Source organism: Chelonia mydas, chromosome 10 (genome assembly GCF_015237465.2).
Source record: "Chelonia mydas isolate rCheMyd1 chromosome 10, rCheMyd1.pri.v2, whole genome shotgun sequence".
Lineage (NCBI taxonomy): Eukaryota > Metazoa > Chordata > Testudines > Cheloniidae > Chelonia > Chelonia mydas.
Window position 1 is genome coordinate 1,048,200 of NC_051250.2, and position 18,787 is coordinate 1,066,986.

An 18,787-nucleotide genomic window follows, 5' to 3' on the forward strand; every position below is an offset into this window, starting at 1 on the left:
AGAGGGGGCAGAAGGGATGGTTCAAGGGCTCCCCACTGAAATCCTGACCCTGCCTTTCGAAGGACTGGGAAGGTCACTAGCGCGTGGGGAAGTCGGCAGCGGCTGCCCAGAGGAGCAGCCCTGCAGGGGAGCTCTGGCGAAGGCTTGCCCTGAAGGGGGGCGGAGGAGGAGGGGGATGTGAACAGGAGAGGCAGGCCCAGCCCAACCTGGCTGCATTTCCCTAGGGCTAGGGGGATGCAGGGAGCGCTGGGCTGGCCTGGGCCAGTGGAACCTGGTGCGGAGCCGAGCTGACTGTGTTCCTAGCTGGCACTTTCATCTCCAGGAAATACCTGTGAGAACACAGTCAGGCCCAACAAAACCTGCTGGTGGCATGAAGGTGGGAAATGTCTGACTGGAGCCCAGCTGGCCCCAAGTAGAGTTGCCAAGCCTCCAGAATTGTCCTGGAGTCTCCAGGAATTAAAGATTACTCTTTAATTAAAGATTATGTCATGGGCTGGAACCTCCAGGAATATGTGCAACCAAAATTGGCAACCCTAGCCCCAAGGCCCCACTGCACTTTCTTTCCAAGGCCTAGCGGCTGGATTCTCCCCTCTCGGAGATTGTAACACAGGGCTAGTGCAGTCTGCGTGACCTCCCCCAGCGGCACCGCCCCTTTCCAGTCCACGTGCACTTCGTACGGAGGCTGAGGGGCGCTGCCCTTCCCCCTCCGCTCGGCGTGAACCGTGCACGGGGCCCGTCTGTCTGGCCATCACCAGTGTGAGGCGGCCACGCTGCTCACTTAACTCATTCCAAAGCAAGCCACAAATCAATAGCACGCGCAGGTGTCACCAAGTCACACTTTGCCATCCCCAAGTGAAGAGCCCATCCGTGAGAGTCAGTGGTGCTTGGGCTGCTTCGCCGAGAGGGGCAACGCTGGGAAACGGCCCCTAGAATAACGCAGCAAGTCTCTCTCGCCTCTGGCAGCGAGGGGTAGTTACCACAGGGGGACGCTTCTGGTTTTTTACCATACATGTAAATATTGCTGGTGCGGAGGCAGGGGCTTAGCCCTAATCCACGCTTAGCGGGGCTATTAAAGAGCAAGTTTAACTTGCCAGAAGTGAATGGATTACGATATTTATACCCCTTACCCCCCCCAGCCCCAAATAAAGGAAACGGAAACCCAGCAGATGCAACAACCCTTCCACAAAGGCCCCAACATGTTATAAAATGTTTCAAACTCCTTTTGAGTTTTCGAGTTCAGTTGATAATGGCATTGGCGTTCTCTCTACATCAATTTCCCTGCAAGATCAGATAGATGCCTCTGGAAACATTGATAGTGACAGGAAAAGCCTGAAGTTTTCAAGAATTGGCAACTCTGCTTTTGCTGCTACCGTGCAACCCTTCTCCTGCCAGACACGCCAAGTTTGCCTCGTATGAAAATCCTACCCCCATAACCACTACCTGAGCTCCCCACAAACCCTTGTAGGGGATCTGAGCTGCGGACTCAGGAATGGCACCAGACTAACCCTCTAGAAGCTGCAGCTCAGGAATGTGAGTCATTCACACAGCAAGGCCTGGTTTATGGAGTTCACCCCGAGCAGGAATAGCAGCTGTGACAGACTGATATCCCCCTTCCTCTTCCTTCCCCTCCTCCACGGGCAGTGCTGTGTGCCTGGGGTGCAGATGGAGTGGATGAAGGCAGTTTCATTCATCCCTCACAAGCACGGCCCAGAGAGTGATGATGGGCGATGGCTCCCCTGCCCCCGAGCCCTGCAGAGGAGCTGCACAGGGATTAATGCCCTGCCCAGACCTCCCGCAGGAGTGAGACACACCACAGGCTCCACTGACCGTCTCTGCTGATTCCCCCCGCAGCACTACCGCCCCATCAGCAGATGCCCTCAAATCCCACCCCAGACACGTCCCAGAGCCTGCCCGAGAGTGGCCGCAGGATGAAGTGTAGATGGTTCAAACCAAGCCCAGGCAAGTCTCCCGTGACGCTGACACAAAGCGAGACCCCTCCCGGAGCACCCGGGCACTCGAGTCGCTCTGCCACACCTTTCCATTGTTCAGGAGGCGCAAAGCCCCAGGTCCAAGTGCTCTGCACCGGTGCAGCCAGAAGCAGGGGTTGGGGGCTGGCCGGCCAGCCAGCGCTGCGTCCCAGCCTTGGTAACACCCACCTCTCAGATGCACTTTACGGGCAGGACTGTGGTGCCAATGGCAGGGGGTTGGGCAGTCAGACTGGAATGAAGGAGCAAAATTTTCCCAGCAAGGAGGATTAGCCATTGGAGCAGCTTCCCGAGGGAACGCAGCACGGTCTCTGTCACTCGGTCTTTAAATCAAGGCAGAGGGTGTTTCTAAAAGTTCTGCTCTTGCTCAGCCACACACTGCGCAGGAGTCAGAGGGTGGGTTCTCCGGCCCGCCTTGAACAGGGCAGGTAGATAATCCCAATGGTCCGTTCTGGCCTTGACCTCGGAGTCAGCATCATGAGTCATTGCCACAGGTTGGACTCTCACTGCTCACATGACATAGGAACGTCCACACTGGGTCAGACCAAAGGTCCATCCAGCTCGGTATCCTGTCTTCCAACAGCGGCCAATGCCAGGTGCCCCGGAGGAAATGAACAGAACAGGGAGTCATCAAGTGATCCCTCCCCTGTCGCCCATTTCCCAGCTTCTGGCAAAACAGAGGCTAGGGATACCATTCCTGCCCATCCTGGCTAATAGCCATTGATGGACCTATCCTCCATGAACTTAGCTAGTTCTTTTTTGAACCCTGTTATAATCTTGGCCTTCACAACATCCCCTGGCAAGGAGTTCCACAGGTTGACTGTGCATTGTGTGAAGAAATACTTCCTTTTTTTATTTTAAACCTGCTGCCTGTTAATTTCATTTGCTGACCCCTAGTTTTTGTGTTATGAGGAGTAGATAACACTTCCTTATTTACTTTCTCCACACCAGTTGTGATTTTATATACCTCTATCATATCCCCACCTTAGTCGTCTCTTTTCCAGGCTGAAAAGTCCCGATCTTATTAATCTCTCCTCATGTGGCAGCCATTCCATACCCCTAATAATTTGTGTCGCCATTTTCTGAACTTTTTCCAAATCCGATATATCTTTTTTGAGATGGGTGGCCACATCTGCACACTGTATTCAAGATGCAGGGGTACCATTAATTTATATAGAGGCAACATGATATTTTCTGTCTTATTATCTATCATTTTCTAATGATTCCCAACATTCTGGTCGCTTTTTTGACTGCTGCTGCACATTGAGTGGATGTTTTCAGAGAACTAACCACAATGACTCCAGATCTCTCTCTTGAGTGGTAACAGCTAATTTAGATCCCATCATTTTATATGTTTGTTTGGGATTGTTTTCCAATGTGCATTACTTTGCATTGATCAACATTGAATTTCATCTGCCATTTTCTTTCCCAGTCACCCAGTTTTGTGCAATCCCATTATAGCTCTTCACAGTCTGCTTTGGATTTAACTATCCTGAGTAGTTTTGTATCATCTCAGAATTTTGCCACCTCACTGTTTACCCCTTTTTCCAGATCATTTATTAATACATTGAGTAGTAGTAGTCCCAGTACAGACCTCTGGGGGACACCGCTATTTACCTCTCTCCATTCTGAAAACTGACCATTTATTCCTACCCTTTGTTTCCTGTCTTTTAACCAGTCATCAATCCATGAGAGGACCTTCCCTCTTATCCAGTGTCAGCTTACTTTGCTTAAGAGCCTTTGGTGAGGGACCTTGTCAAAGACTTTATGAAAATCTAAGTATGCAATATCCACTGAATCACCCTTGTCCACATGTTTGTTGACCCCCTCAAAAAATTCTCATTGATTGGTGAGGCATGATTTAACCTTTACAAAAGCCATGGTGATCCTTCCCCAACAAATCGTGTTCATTTATGTGTCTGATAATTCTGTTCTTTACAAGAGTTTCAACCAGTTTGCCCAGTACTGAAGTCAGGCTTACTGGCCTGTAATTGCTGGGATTGCCCCAGAGCCTTTTTAAAAAATTGATGTCATATTAGTTATCCTCCTGTTGTCTGGCACAGAAGCTGATTTAAGCAATAGTTTACATACCACAGTTAGTAGTTCTGCAATTTCACATTTGAGTTCCTTCAGGGCTCTTGGGTGAATATCTTCTGGTCCTGGTGACTTATTACTGGTTAATTTATCAGTTTGTTCCAAAACCTCCTGAACTGACACCTCAATCTAGGACAGTTCCTCAGATTTGTCACCTAAAAAGAATGGCTCAGGTTTTGGAATCTTCCTTACATCCTCTCCAATGAAGACCAATGCAAAGAATTAATTTAGTTTCTCCACAATGGCCTTGTCATCCATGTAATACACGCAGTAACAAGTACATGTTTTAAACGGTGCAAATGGCTGTTACAAATAAAATCCTCCTGGAGCAAAGAAGGTGACTGGGGGAGAGGGACAGCACTCAGGCAGCCCCTCAGCGGCTGCATTAACAGTGGGGGTGGGCCAGAGGCTAAGGTTGTGGGTGAATGTGGGGGTGGCCTGGTGTTCAGATGGGTGTGTGAATGGTGTGGGATGGCTTTTTATATATATATATATATATATATATATATATATATATATATATATATATATATATATATATTGAGGCTACTGACATCATAAGGCTCCCCGACTGGAGCCACCTGAGACAGACCCTGGGGAAGAGGGACTGGTATTCTTACCCGCGCACAATTCTCTGTCACTTGCACACTCTAGGGCACCCACCTTTACCTAGTTCCTAGGGCTCAAGGCATAACCTGGTTAATTTAGGCATCCCCCCATCCTTTCCCAGTTCGTAGGGCTCCAGGTGAAATGCCCCTCACTTTACCCCTCCGTGGGCTCCGGGTAAACACCCTTTCCCTGTGGACTCAGGGCTTAATCCTTTGTGGGGTCTCCTTCTTAACAGCCTGATATGACAGTGTTTTAATGTAATTTAGATGGAATGTGAGGATGTGACGTCCTGCTTCTTAGCTCATGGCTGCTGCTCTCCTAATCTGGCTGCAGACAAAGGCCTTATCCTTACAGTGTCTCCAGCAGCCCACGCTGAGGTTATTATCCAAACCCTGCCCCCCTTCCTGGGTCACTGGGAACAGAGCTCCACCAAGCAGCTACATACACTATCCCAGCTGGCCAGAGATTTGTAGCCAGTTTCCATTGGGCCCTTCCATCCTTCTCCCATTGACATCAAGGACGTTTCTGCTGTTGTCCTCAGCGGCAACCGGGTCAAAGCTCTTTGGAGTGGAGGAGAGAGCCGGGAACGATGCTGGGCTCTGTGTCCTGAGCAGAGGTACTGAGCTGGGGGTGGAGCTGGGCTTTTCCCAGGACTCTGCAGAGATCTTCATGCACTTCTTCAAGCAGGGAGATGCAGGCAAAGATGCAGACCCTAAATGGGATGAAGAAGTGATATTTCAAAGCTGCGCTGGGTGAGCCAGCACCTGTGCAGGGCTATGAGGCTGCTCTGCTGACTGAGGGTCTGAGTTAGGGGAAAAGGTGTCTGATAAAGGCACCCACGCAACATTCTGAGGTTTTGTAAATTTCCTAGTGACTGGCTGAGTCAGAAAAGCAGCGCTGAGCAGCAGTTTATATTCTGCCAGAGACATTAACTGCAGAAAAACTGAGGTCAAGGCAGAGTCATATAATTTCATGGTTGAAGGCTCTAGGTCTTAGCGAGAACCTCGCCGATCAGGTTTTCCTTGCTGAAGGGAAAATGTCCTCAGAGGAATTCTGAGTGCAGTTGGGACAAAGCTCCGAAGACTCTTATTCGTGTCCTGAGTCTTGGATTTGGTGGAGTGGGCTGGTAGCACTTTCCAATGTGCTGGGGGAGTGCTCGACCCCTGGCTCTGTCCCAGGCCCCACCCCTGCTCCGCCTCTTCCCACCCCCACCTCACCCTTTCTCCCAAGCCCCTGCCCCCACTCCACCCCCAGCCCTGCCTCTTCCCGCCCCATTCCGCCCCCTCCCCCAAGCGCCCCACGCCCTCGCTCCTCCCCCCCCGAGCCTCCTGCACGCCGTGAAACAGCTGATTGAGGCGGGCGGGAGGTGCAGGGAGAGAGGGGGAAGAGCTGATCAGTGGGGCCGCTGGTGGGCAGGAGGCACTTGGGGGAAGAGGGGAGCAGATAAGGGGGTTGCCGGTGAGTTCTCAGCACCCCCCACTTTTTCCCCATGGGTGCTTCAGCCTCGAAGTCAGTGCCTATGACAGCGGGGGTTGAACCTCCAGGTATTCCAGAGATTCAGTTTGGATGAATACCAATGTGTGTCCAAACTGTCTGTACCTGGAGGTCTGGGATCCCGGTGAGGGAAGGTTTTCCTGCCAGATACCCAGTCCCCTGCCTTCCTGTCAGGCCAGAAATGCCCCAAGAATGGCCTCTGAGGTCACTTCAACTCTTCTGCTTCCAGTCCCAGGCAGAACAAGGAGACACAGAAGAATCATGAAACCTTTTCAAACTTCTGGCATGGCCCCTTATGAGCCATGGGCCCAAGTTTGGAGGGAAGTGTCAATAGAAAAGAGCCCATTTTATGAACTTGCTGAGGTGCCAGTTAGATTTTAAAGCTGAAATCTAGATTTGCCGGTTTCATAGAATCATAGAATATCAGGGGTAGAAGGGACCTCAGGAGGTCATCTAGTCCAACCCCCTGCTCAAAGCAGGACCAACCCCAACTAAATCATCGCAGCCAGGGCTTGGTCAAGCCTGACCTTAAAAACCTCTTAAGTTTGCTAAATGCAGTAGCCAATACTGTGATGGAATTTAATGAGTATATCCGCTTTTAAATGAGTCCAGGGAGTGTTACCTTAATAACTGAACAGTAGGTTCTTCTCAGGTCAACCTTTCCTTTGGCTGGGATTTCTCAGATCGGGACACTTAGTTATTCTGAGCAATCAAAAAGTTTATTAATTCACCCAGAATGACATAAGTAAACAATCAACAGTTCATCCGTCAAGTGCAGATAGAACCCATGTTCTCTGCACGTACTGAACACAAAATACCCAGGCAGTCTTGTAAGTGATTAACCATGGCCAGTGTGGGGATCCTGCAGTTATGCCAAGGAACAATACCAATTGTCAAGATTTCTTCTTACATTTACTGATAATCATCAAGCGTGTGGTCCCTGCAACTCAAATTATTTGGTATAAGGGACAAGTTTTAAAATATCAAAAGCAATTGCTTCAAGTTATTAAGTCTTTCTTAGGTCACTTTGGTCGGGTTTACAAAGAACACACGTAGCATTAGTTAAATGCCAAAATATGGTTACTTGACGTCTCGCTAGAAAGTGTAGGCTCAACAAGATAATGTGTTATTTATATTAAAGAACAGAAAGAGAAACAGAATTTATTAAATGAAATCTCCGCACTTCTTAGTCCTATAACCCCGGGGGAGGGCTGTTCACTGGGCCAGTCTCAGGGTCCGATAGCACTTCTGGATTCTGCAGCTTCTTTGTGGGTTCAGCAACTCCTCTTCTTTGTCCTTTACCTCTGGAGGAGAGGGAAGGCTGTCCTGTCTTCAGGGCTTCACAAACTCTGGTCTCCACATGGTGGCCTCGGGTTTATGTACTCTGTCTCCGGGTCCCTTGGAGGAAGGCCATTCTCTTATTTTCTATTGGCACTGGCCAATCTGGGCACTCAAGGTTTCAGCTTAGTTTTCTTTGCTGCTTCTAATAGGATCCAGCAGATGGTGTCGGCGTATTCAGTCCTTTTCTTATCAGAGGCTTCTTATGTTTGATTCTTTCTAAGGGTTGTCCTTCTGGTTTAGACACAAAGAATTCTGCATCTTGGCAGTGGGGTAGACTAGATGACCCTTGTGGTCCCTTCTAGCCCTATGGTTCTGTGATTCTGTATTCCTATTAATTCAAATCCCCCTTTTTAAGCAATTTCTCCTGATACTCCAAAATGACACCCTGGTTGGGTGATTGTATCTTTCAATACTCAATGACCCAGGAGGTCCCTTCCAGTTCTGTGTCCCAAGTAACATTCCAACTCTTTCTGTGCCATGCGAGTCATGCGACTTCTGTAGTGCAATAATAATTTAGGAAGAAAACCAACAAAATCCAGATATAGTTTTCTAAATGTAGTGGACATAATGAAAGAATGTACAGACTATATCTAATATTTTTCATTTCACAGTTTTCAGGGTTTACCATAAGATATGAGACATTCCAGTGGAGAAGCAAGGCCAATCATTCACATGTAGATGGGTACAGATATGATTCATAAGGCAGACAAATGTGCACTTTCTTTTGAGGCCAAAGATATTTATTGCACTTCCTAGGGTATCAGGAAGTTTAACCCCCAGACCTTTCAGCTTGTTGGGTCATGTAGCTAGCCATTCTGAGCTGGTTTAAATTTACATTTTCCGTTCTCGTCCCTGGCTCTTAATTTGTATAGCCAGACAAAAATTCTCTCCACATGCAGGTCATGAGAAGTTCCTGTCTAAAGGTTTAACAGTAATTTGAAAGTGTCAAGCATCAGAGCTTTCCTTTCCCGGGAACGGTGTAGTTCAACCCTAGCTTAACTGAACCTCCTGAGACAAGATGTCCCCCTGCTGGCTTGGGCGAATTGATTCCCAATGTGTTTAGCTCGAAGAGGAGGCGGAAGTTTGGAATCTGCATGAGAGTGACAGGTGGTAACCTTGGTTATTATGGAGAGGAGAGTAGGGGGAATGATTGCTTCCTGATTAGGGAAGCAGAGGGTGCCCTGTAGTAACCTATTACCAATATACATTCTGGGCATATCTGGCACATATACCTCAAAACTCATATTCTGCCACTGGCTTATTTCCTAAAATTTGTTAAAGAGCTTGGGGGGGCGGGGGGGGGGAGTGATGGAAGGACAGACACATTGTATTAAGAAATCCAAATAAATAACCAAGTGGCATAATGCACGAGTGATCCTGGCTCCAAGGTCTGTTTGTAAAGGCAGTGTATACAGATGTAAAATCACCTCCCTTCTTGTTCCCGCTGCTCCCCTGTTTATACATCCAGGGGTCACATTAGCCCTTTGGCACAGCATTGTGCCTGTCCACTATGACCTCAAGGTCCTTCGAAGAGTCCCTGCTTCTCAGCCTACAGCCCCCCCTTCTGTAGGTACGGCCTGCATGACTTGGACCCAGCTCTGTAACTTTGCATATGTCTGTACTGAACACATTTCATTTGAATGGGCCCAGCTCACCAGGCAATCCAGATTGCTCTGTGTGACTGTTGCACTCACATTATAAACCCCTTTGCCAATCTCTGGGCCATCCATGAGTTTTATCAGGAGTAATTTGTATTTACTTCCAGAACACTACTGGAAATGGTGAATAGTATCCGGCCTACTATTGATCCCTGTGAAACCCCATTAGAAACTCCCCCGTAATGGATGATTCCCCACTGAGAACTAACCATTGAGATCCGTCATTGAGCCAGTTCTTCCTCTGTTTAACATGTGCTCTGTTGATAGTGTATAATGCTCATCTCTCATGGAATGGCGTGTGGTTGAATAGAATGTTGTCAATCAAATGCCTTACAAAAGTCTATTCTTTCTATACAGTGAACTTTTATCAATCTGACTTGTAATCTCCTCAAAGAATAAAATCAGATTTATAGGCCAAGATCTATTTTTCATAAAACCATGTGGACTGGCATTAACTTATATTCCTACCTGTCAATTCTTTATTAATTGAATCCCATATCAGCTTTTCGATTATTTTGCCCAGGTTTGCTGTCAGGCTAATTGTCATTATCTGGGTCATCCCACTTGTTCTTTCTGAATAGTGGCATGATGTGAGCACTCGTCCAGTCTTCTGGAATTTCCCTGGCATTTCAATATTTATTAAAAATAAAAATCAGTGGGCCAGGGATCCCCTCAGCCATCTCATTTAGCACTCCTATGTGCAAGCTACTGGGGCCTGCTGCTTTAAACATATTCACCACTAGTACAAGTTCTTTAACATCCTCCTCGGTAACTAATGGGCTGGAAAGTACTTCATCATCCTCATGTGAAACAAGTACATACTCCCGCTTCTTTCCAGCTACAGAACAAAAGTGTTTGTTGAACACTCCTGCCTTTTCTACATCATTATTAACCATCTCCACCTAGTCATGGGCCTACACCACTGCCAGGATTTCAGTTGTTTCTAGTACACTTAAAAAAACCTCCATCTTATTGTCCTTAGCCCTGCCAACCCCGGATTCTTCCTCTGATGTCTCTTCAGAGAATCATAGACACGTAGGGCTGCCAGGACCTTGACAGCACATCTAGTGCAGCTCCCTGCACTGAGGCAAGACCAACTGACCCTAGACCATCCCTGATGATGTTTGTCTGGCCTGTTCATAAAAACCTCCAATGATGGGATTCCCCAACCTCCCCTGGAGTCTGTTCCAGAGCTTAACTACCCCTGAGAAGTAGAAAGTGTTTCCTAATATCTAACTGAAATGTCCCTTGCTGCAGATTAAGCTGATCAGTTCTTGTCCTACCTTCACTGGCCACGGAAAACAATTGGTCACTGTCCTCTCTATAACAGCCCCTGTCAGGTTTCCATCCCCCTTCCCCCTCCGGCCCTCTTTCCTCAAGGCTAAACATGTCCAGTTTTTTCTTTAACCTTTCCCTTATTGGTCAGGTTTTCCAAGCCTTTTACATTGCTTTTTGTTGCTCTCTTCTGGACTCTTCTGGACTTCTCTTTTGTTGCTCTCTTGTGGACAAATTGTCCACATCCTTCTTAAAGTGTGGCACCCAGAACTGGACAATAGTACTCCAGTTGAGGCTTCACCAGTGCTGAGTAGAGCGGGACTGTTACCTCCTGTGTTTAATATAAAATGCTGCTGTTAATACACCCCAGAATTATATTAGCCTTTTTCACAACAGCATCACATTGTTGATTTATATTCAATTTGTGATCCACTGTAACCCCCAGATCCTTGTCAGCATCCTACCTCCGAGCCAGTTATTCCACATTTTGTAGCTGTACATTTGATTTTCCCCTTCCTAAGAAAGGTACTTTGCTCTTGTCTTTATTGAATTACATCTTGTTGATTTCAGACTAATTCTCCAACTTGTCAAGGTCATCTTGAATTCTAATCCTGTCCTCCAAAGTGCTAGCAACCTCCCTCAGGCTGGTGTTACCCACAAATTTTATAAGGATCTGCTCCACTCCATTATCCAAGTTGTTAATGAAAATACTGAATAGTGCTGGACCGAAGACAAATCCTGTTGGGGTCCCCCTAGATATGTTCCCCAGTTTCTGTAGGGTCTTCTAACCAGTTATGCCCCCACCTTATAGTAATTTCATCTAGACCACATTTCCCTGGTTTGCTTATGAGACTGTCATGTGGGACTGTGTCAAAAGCCTGACTAAAATTGAGATATATCATGTCTACAGCTTCCCCCCTCCACTAAGCCAGTAACCCTGTTATCCTCTAGATGCTTACAAACTGATTGTTTAATAATTTGTTCCAGTATCTTTCCAGGTATTGACGTTAGGCTGACCAGTCTGTAACTCCCTGGGTCCTCTTTCCCCCAGCCATTTAAAGATAGGTACTGTTTGCCCTTCTCTAGGCCTCTGGGATCTCACTCATCCTCCAGGAGTTCTCAAAGATCATTGTTAATGGCTCCAAGATTGTTTCAGCGAGTTCCTTTAGCACCCTAGGTTAGGCACTGTTGAAGCACTGGAAATGTAAAGTATTAACTAAAACTTTCATTTTAACACCATCCCTTGTTCCTTTGCCTTTAGCTGGGGAGAGGTTTTAGAAGGAACCCCTCCCCCCCCTTGTTTGACAGTCTCTTAGGTGGTCTCAAAGATGACAATAACTGTCCTTCTGGGGGACAGACAGGGTAGTTGAGAGGGGCTGGAGCTGAGCGGTTGCTGCTCTTAGTCCGATCTCATTACATCTCAGGTGGTGGGTGGGATTCAGCTGGAGCGGGCAGGGGGGTGACATAATCTGGGTCCCTCTCGCTGGCCGAGTCTGGTCAGGACATCGCTCAGGATCAGGACGATGAAGGCGCAGGGTCCCAGGAGATGGTGGGGGTGGCAGCCATGATGGTAAAGCTCGTTCCACTAGCCTCCGTCTGTTCTTTTCTGCTTTCCCCTCAGTCTCTTTCTTTCAGGACCCACAAAGGGCACGGTGGGGGGATAGCCCAGCCCCTCGTGATTTTTTCCACCAGTTAGACCGAGTTTCCAACACAACAATTTTTGTTCACTGATTTCCAGATCCTCATTTTCTTGTTCACCAGGCAGGATCTTGGGCCTCTTTTTTTTTCTGTCTCCATTTTGTACCTTTCCCATCAACACTTGTTACTGTGACATCTTATGAACTTTCACTTCCTTTCTACAGTTGAGCTCACAATTAGAATAAATTTGTAGGCCCAAGTATCACAACAGAGTGCAACAGCTTCTTACCGCACAGTGCTGGGTGAGGAGCAGTGTAACAGCAGCTCACTTCGCATACACTTAATATGAGATCACTTGGATTCAGAATCAGATTGGTGCAATTGAGGTAGATGCAAGGTCATGACCCCGTGCTCTGATCCTAGGGGCCATATAAGAACCTAGAGAGAGATGCAGGCTAGGGACCGACTGGCTAAGCAGCAGTTCTGCAGAAAAGGACCTGGGGGTGACAGTGGATGAGAAGCTGGATATGAGTCAGCAGCGTGCCCTCTTTGCCAAGAAGGCTAACGGCATATTGGGCTGCAATAGTAGGAGCATTGCCAGCAGATCGAGGGAAGTGATTATTCCCCTCTATTCGGCACTGGGGAGGCCACATCTGGAGTACTACGTCCAGTTTTGGGGCCCCCACTACAGAAGGGATGTGGACAAATTGGAGAGAGTCCAGCGAAGGGCAACGGAAATTATTAGGGGGCTGGAGCACATGACTTACGAGGAGAGGCTGAGGGAACTGGGGTTATTTAGTCTGCAGAAGAGAAGAATGAGGGGGGATTTGATAGCTGCTTTCAACTACCTGAAAGGGGGTTCCAAAGCGGATGGAGCTCGGCTGTTCTCAGTGGTAGCTGATGACAGAACAAGGAGTAATGGTCTCAAGTTGCCGTGGGGGAGGTTTAGGTTGGATATTAGGAAAAACTTTTTCACTAGGAGGGTGGTGAAGCACTGGAATGGGTTACCTAGGGGGTGGTGGAATCTCCTTCCTTTGAGGTTTTTAAGGTCAGGCTTGACAAAGCCCTGTCTGGGGTGATTTAGTTGGGGATTGGTCCTGCTTTGAGCAGGGGGTTGGAGTAGATGACCTCCTGAGGTCCCTTCCAACCCTGATACTCTATGATTCTCTGCCTAGTCAGAGAGTTGCAGGGTTCAATGGGCAGAGTTCTGACGGTGGCAGTGGCCATGGCTGTTGGACATCCCCCCCTCCCATCTAATTTGGGGCTTGCGTCTCCTCTGTGCTCGGAGCAGGGCTCTGCAGAGCTCACATTGGAGGAGGTTCTCCAGAAATGTCCAGAACAGCTAAAATCGCTGACTGGGCTCTGGTGGTTGGTTTTTTTGTACCTCTTTAGATAAATTTCTACTCCCACAACTCAGAGCATCCAGAACAACCCCCTGGGCTCCATGCGGTCTGCTAGCCACAGTGTGCAGGGTTCCCGCAGCTCCCGCCCACCAACACCACCACTCCCAGTCCCCGCTCCTGTAACCCCTTCAGGGCCAGCACCATCCTCGGGAGTCAGCACTGCATCGGCCAGCAGCTCCTGCGGTTAAAGACACGGTGCTAATAGGTGGCCTGAGTGCAATCATTTCATTCTCTCCCTCAGCTCCCTGCACTGCAGCTGAGCTGATTGCTAAGGCGCTCGATCCTGTGCCCACTGGCTCCAGGGGGCAGGGAAAAGCCCTAAGGGAATAGGGGAGGAGGAAAGTTACTCTGTCAGTCCATCAACGCTAACGTTTGTTATCAGTGCCCAGCACTGCAGACACTGGTTGTTGCAGAGCTGTAGGTGTGCAGTGTCCTTTCCAGACCAATGCAAATGGCAGGTCCCTGCCCCAGGATCTGACAGTCCAAGTGAGATTTCACCCCACCACGTGTTATATGTGGGGAAGGATGTCGCCCTCTCCAGCGGCAGGATCAGTTCGTGACACACCCCACCTGGGCTCCGATCCCCTTTGAGGCTCCTGTAGGTTCGCATAATAATTGTACATCTGAAGAGCTGCCCCGTGCCACGCGGTGCAGGGCCCAGCGCAGACAGTTTGCAAAGCGACACCTAATAAATGACCCGCAGACCTCTGAACACGCAGCCAAAGACCTGAAATGGGCGGGGGAGGGGAGTGGTCAGTCAGTCACACTGGAAACCCCACTAAGAGGAGGTTCCCAGATGCGGGGGAGCCCCGTTCACATGATTGGCAGCACGGCAGATTGGCAGAGGGCCCCCCCCGGCCTTTGTTAATAACAGCCATGCCTGCATGGGCTGCTGCGGTGGACCCAGTCCTAGGACAGCTCACGCCTACGTTTCTAGCTCCAGTTTCCGATGGGATGGCAAGAGCCGTATCCTGGAAGTGAGAGAACAGGTCTAGCCTGAAGGAAAGTGCTTTTTGTTCATCTGCAGGTGGCTGTGAAGAGGTCACCCAGGGATTCCCACCCCACCCTTCCCTGGTTATCCCCCAGGGAAGTGCCAGTTTGGAACAGCTCACAATCCCCCTCCCCATGCAGCCAGAAGGAGTTTTCTCCAAATGCCTTAATCATAACCTGCTTTGAGAGCTGCCTGCCATTGAAGCGGCTGCTTCCCACCATAACTCAGATATCACCCAGGCTCACCTAGGTTAGAGGAAGCTAAGAGCACATTGCACAAGCAAAGCACAACAGATTTCAGAGGAGCAGCCGTGTTAGTCTGTATCTGCAAAAAGAAAAGGAGGACTTGTGGCACCTTAGAGACTAACAAATGTATTTGAGCATCAGCTTTCGTGAGCTACTGCTCACTTCATCGGATGCATGCTGTGGAAAATACAGTGGGGAGATTTATATACACAGAGAACATGAAACAGTGGGTGTTACCATACACACTGTAACGGGAGTGATCAGGTGAGCTGAGCTATTACCAGCAGGAGAGGGGTAGGGGGGGTGGGGGGGGAACCTGTTGTAGTGATAATCAAGGTGGGCCATTTCCAGCAGTTGACAAGAACGTCTGAGGAACAGTGGGGGATGGAGGGGGGGGGAAATAAACATGGGGAAATAGTTTTACTCTGTGTAATGACCCATCCACTCCCAGTCTTTATTCAAGCCTAAGTTAATTGTATCCAGTTTGCAAATTAATTCCAATTCAGCAGTCTCCGGTTATAGGACTGTTCAACTTTCTTAACAGCTTTCACTCCATCTGAGACTTTCTCAAAGCTATCCACACTGGATCTTTCAACAGGAAAGTCAGTGGCTTCATTCACAACAGAAAATTTCTGGCTGTTAGGAACTGAAACTTTCTTGATTAAATCACTTTGACACCCTTCAGTTGCAGTAAACTGCTTGCAAAGACTCCATGAGGATTCCTTTCCCTAGGGCTTTTCTATGCAACAATTCACCCCTCACAGAAATTCTGCTCTTACCCTCTTCACCTAGGGCTTGCTCTAGAGGAACACTTTCCTGAGCAACAACAGACTCTTTCTGGGTCTCACTTACATCCAGAATCACCTCTGGCCCATCCGGCAGATTCCTACACAATCCCCTTTCAGGCAAACTGACAGACTTCCTAGATAAAAGGTCAGAAGCATTCTCCTTCCCTTTGCCACACACAAGCTCAGGAATCTTTTCTTTCTTGCTACAGGTTTCCACATCATCAGTAGGTAACACAATCACATCACCTTCATGCTCTCCTTGTGCCCTGGCTAGCATCTCACCCTGATTAGACAGAGTTGCTACACCCTTTCCCAACAACACACTAGCAACAGGAAAAGTACAAGCACCAGAATCGTCTGGTCTCTGGGATTTTACATAGACTCTAACTGGATGCGACCTAGTTACAGGGCCATTCTCCCGAGCAGACACAAACTTAGGACCCTTCCCTTCCTGGGCTTTAGCTGAATCCAGAACCAGCTCTGAGACAACTGCACTACCCTCAACCATCACAGGCTGAAAGGCCCCGTCTGTCTGCTCCACAGACAAAGAAGAGCCAGAGACACATTCTCCTTTACCAGACACCCAGCTTGGGATCTCTTTCCCCTTGTCCCAGCACACAGGGCTGTTCGCAGACAACTGCTTGGAGATCAGGGTAGCTCCCTCCATAGGCAAGTCAATACCCCTGACAGACACAGACACGTTTCCTTCACTGTCACAATTCTCCACCCAGCTAACAGGTAAGGTCCAGGGACACTCCTCTTCCACTCTCCTCGCCTCCCCACACTGCTGACTAGACACAGCCATCAGCTCACAACGCTGCCGAGGCTCATCCAGACTTTCCTTACCAGGCACTTTGCCACTCCCCCAGATAAACTGCTGCTCTCTTCACTACACTGAGCAACTTCCAGCAAATCACAGTTACCTTTTCCAGGTTCACTTTTACAAGCCGTACTAGCCAACAATCCATCCCCCAACAAAAACCCACCCTTTCCTTCCTCAGTTAGGGCTTCCACCTGACCATCCACTTTAAACTGCTCCTGAGAAACATTTTCCTGACCAATGAGTTCTTTCTGCTCTTTATCTAACTCCAGATTCACTTCTGAGACATTAGAGAGACATTCAGAAACTTCATTTACAGACAAACAGCTCTTTTCCTTAGACAAACCTTTGGAGAAACCCTCCCCAGGCAAATCATTGCCCATAATAGACATAGGTTTAAGATCATTCCTTTCCTGTGACTGGTTACCTGGTCTGAACAAAGCTTTAATATTTTCCCCGATCAAAAGATCCTTAGGCAGTAACTTCCTTAGGGGACAGGCCCAACAAAGAAAATAACAGAAAGCCACTAGCCATCACCTTCAGCCCCCAACTCAAACCTCTCCAATGAATCATCAAGGATCTACACCCTATCCTGAAGGACGACCCATCACTCTCACAGCTCTTGGGAGACAGGCCAGTCCTTGCTTACAGACAGCCCCCCAACCTGAAGCAAATACTCACCAGCAACCACACACCACACAACAGAACCACTAACCCAGGAACCTATCCTTGCAACAAAGCCCGTTGCCAACTGTGTCCACATATCTATTCAGGGGACACCATCACAGGGCCTAATCACATCAGCCGCACTATCAGAGGCTCGTTCACCTGCACATCTACCAATGTGATAGATGCCATCATGTGCCAGCAATGCCCCTCTGCCATGTACATTGGGCAAACTGGACAGTCTCTACGTAAAAGAATAAATGGACACAAATCCGATGTCAAGAATTATAACATTCAAAAACCACTCGGAGAACACTTCAATCTCTTTGGTCACTCGATTACAGACCTAGAAGTGGCAATTCTTCAACAAAAAAACTTCAAAACCAGACTCCAAAGAGAGACTGCTGAATTGGAATTAATTTGCAAACTGGATACAATTAACTTAGGCTTGAATAAAGACTGGGAGTGGATGGGCCATTACACAAAGTAAAACTATTTCCCCATGTTTATTCCCCCGCCCACCTTTCACTTTTCCTCAGATGTTCTTGTCAACTGCTGGAAATGGCCCACCTTGATTATCATTACTTTCTCCCTCCCCCCGGCTCTCCTGCTGGTAATATCTCACCTTAAGTGATCACTCTCGTTACAGTGTGTATGGTAACACCCATTGTTTCCTGTTCTCTGTGTATATAAATCTCCCCACTGTATTTTCCACTGCATGCATCCAATGAAGTGAGCTGTAGCTCACGAAAGCTTATGCTCAGATAAATTGGTTAGTCTCTAAGGTGCCACAAGACCTCCTGTTCTGAAAGCACAACAGAGGCACCCTTTGCAGATCTTGTGTATCTCTGATTGCACATAGAAAAATATTGCCATGACTACACACCCGCTGTGGAACTCACACCAGCAACTTCCCCGACACAAACATCTGCAGTTTTGAGGAGCTAGACAAATGCATGGCTGCGGCCCGGAGGCGGGGAACTGGGCTGGATTGTGGGTCTCATCTGGTGCAGCAGTTCTGTGCTCCAGTAAGCGCCACACACTGCAGGTAGGTTCCCTTGGCGAGCTAGGACTGCAGCGAGGAGCCTGATTGCCATCCGAGACTTGTCTTGGGATCCGGGCTGCCAGCCGCCAGCACTCCCAGTCTGTGGGGTGTCTGGGAGTGGAGATGTGGCTTGGCCCAGGACACAGAAGGAAGGGGAGCGGCTTGGAATTCAGATCTGGATCTGGGTTTGGAGTTGGAGCACACGTTGGGGGGCGTTTGGCCCTGGGGCTCATCTCTAATGAACAGTTATCCTGTAATTTCCATGGAAGCCCCCAAGTGCTGCTGCGTAGAGCAGTCAGTACGGGAACGTGAAGAGCACGAAGCAGCTTGGGGCTGGAATTTGCGAGCGGTGGGATCTAGGAGGAGCTGGATGGAGGCGCAGCTCGTTAGATCAGCTGGCTGCGGGAGGGGCGGACGTCCCAGGATGCTGAGTGCCCAGGCAGGGGGATGAAGTCCGCAGGTCCCTGGCTTCACAAATAACTAGGTGCTGGCTTGTGAAGACTCTCTGTGAGCACCAGTTCCCAGTCAGGACAGGGTCAACGCCGCATTCACCACGGAACAGGCTCTGGGAGATGGGGAAGTGGGCAAGCGGAGAGTCCAGCAGGAGCAGCAGGACAATGGGCCCTGAGGTTATTACCAAGGTCTAAGCAGGAGAGTGCAGCGGCCAGTCCCACGCCGAGGGCCAGGCCGGATAAGGGTTGGCTAATAGTTGCCATCCACAGGCTCTAGGACTGG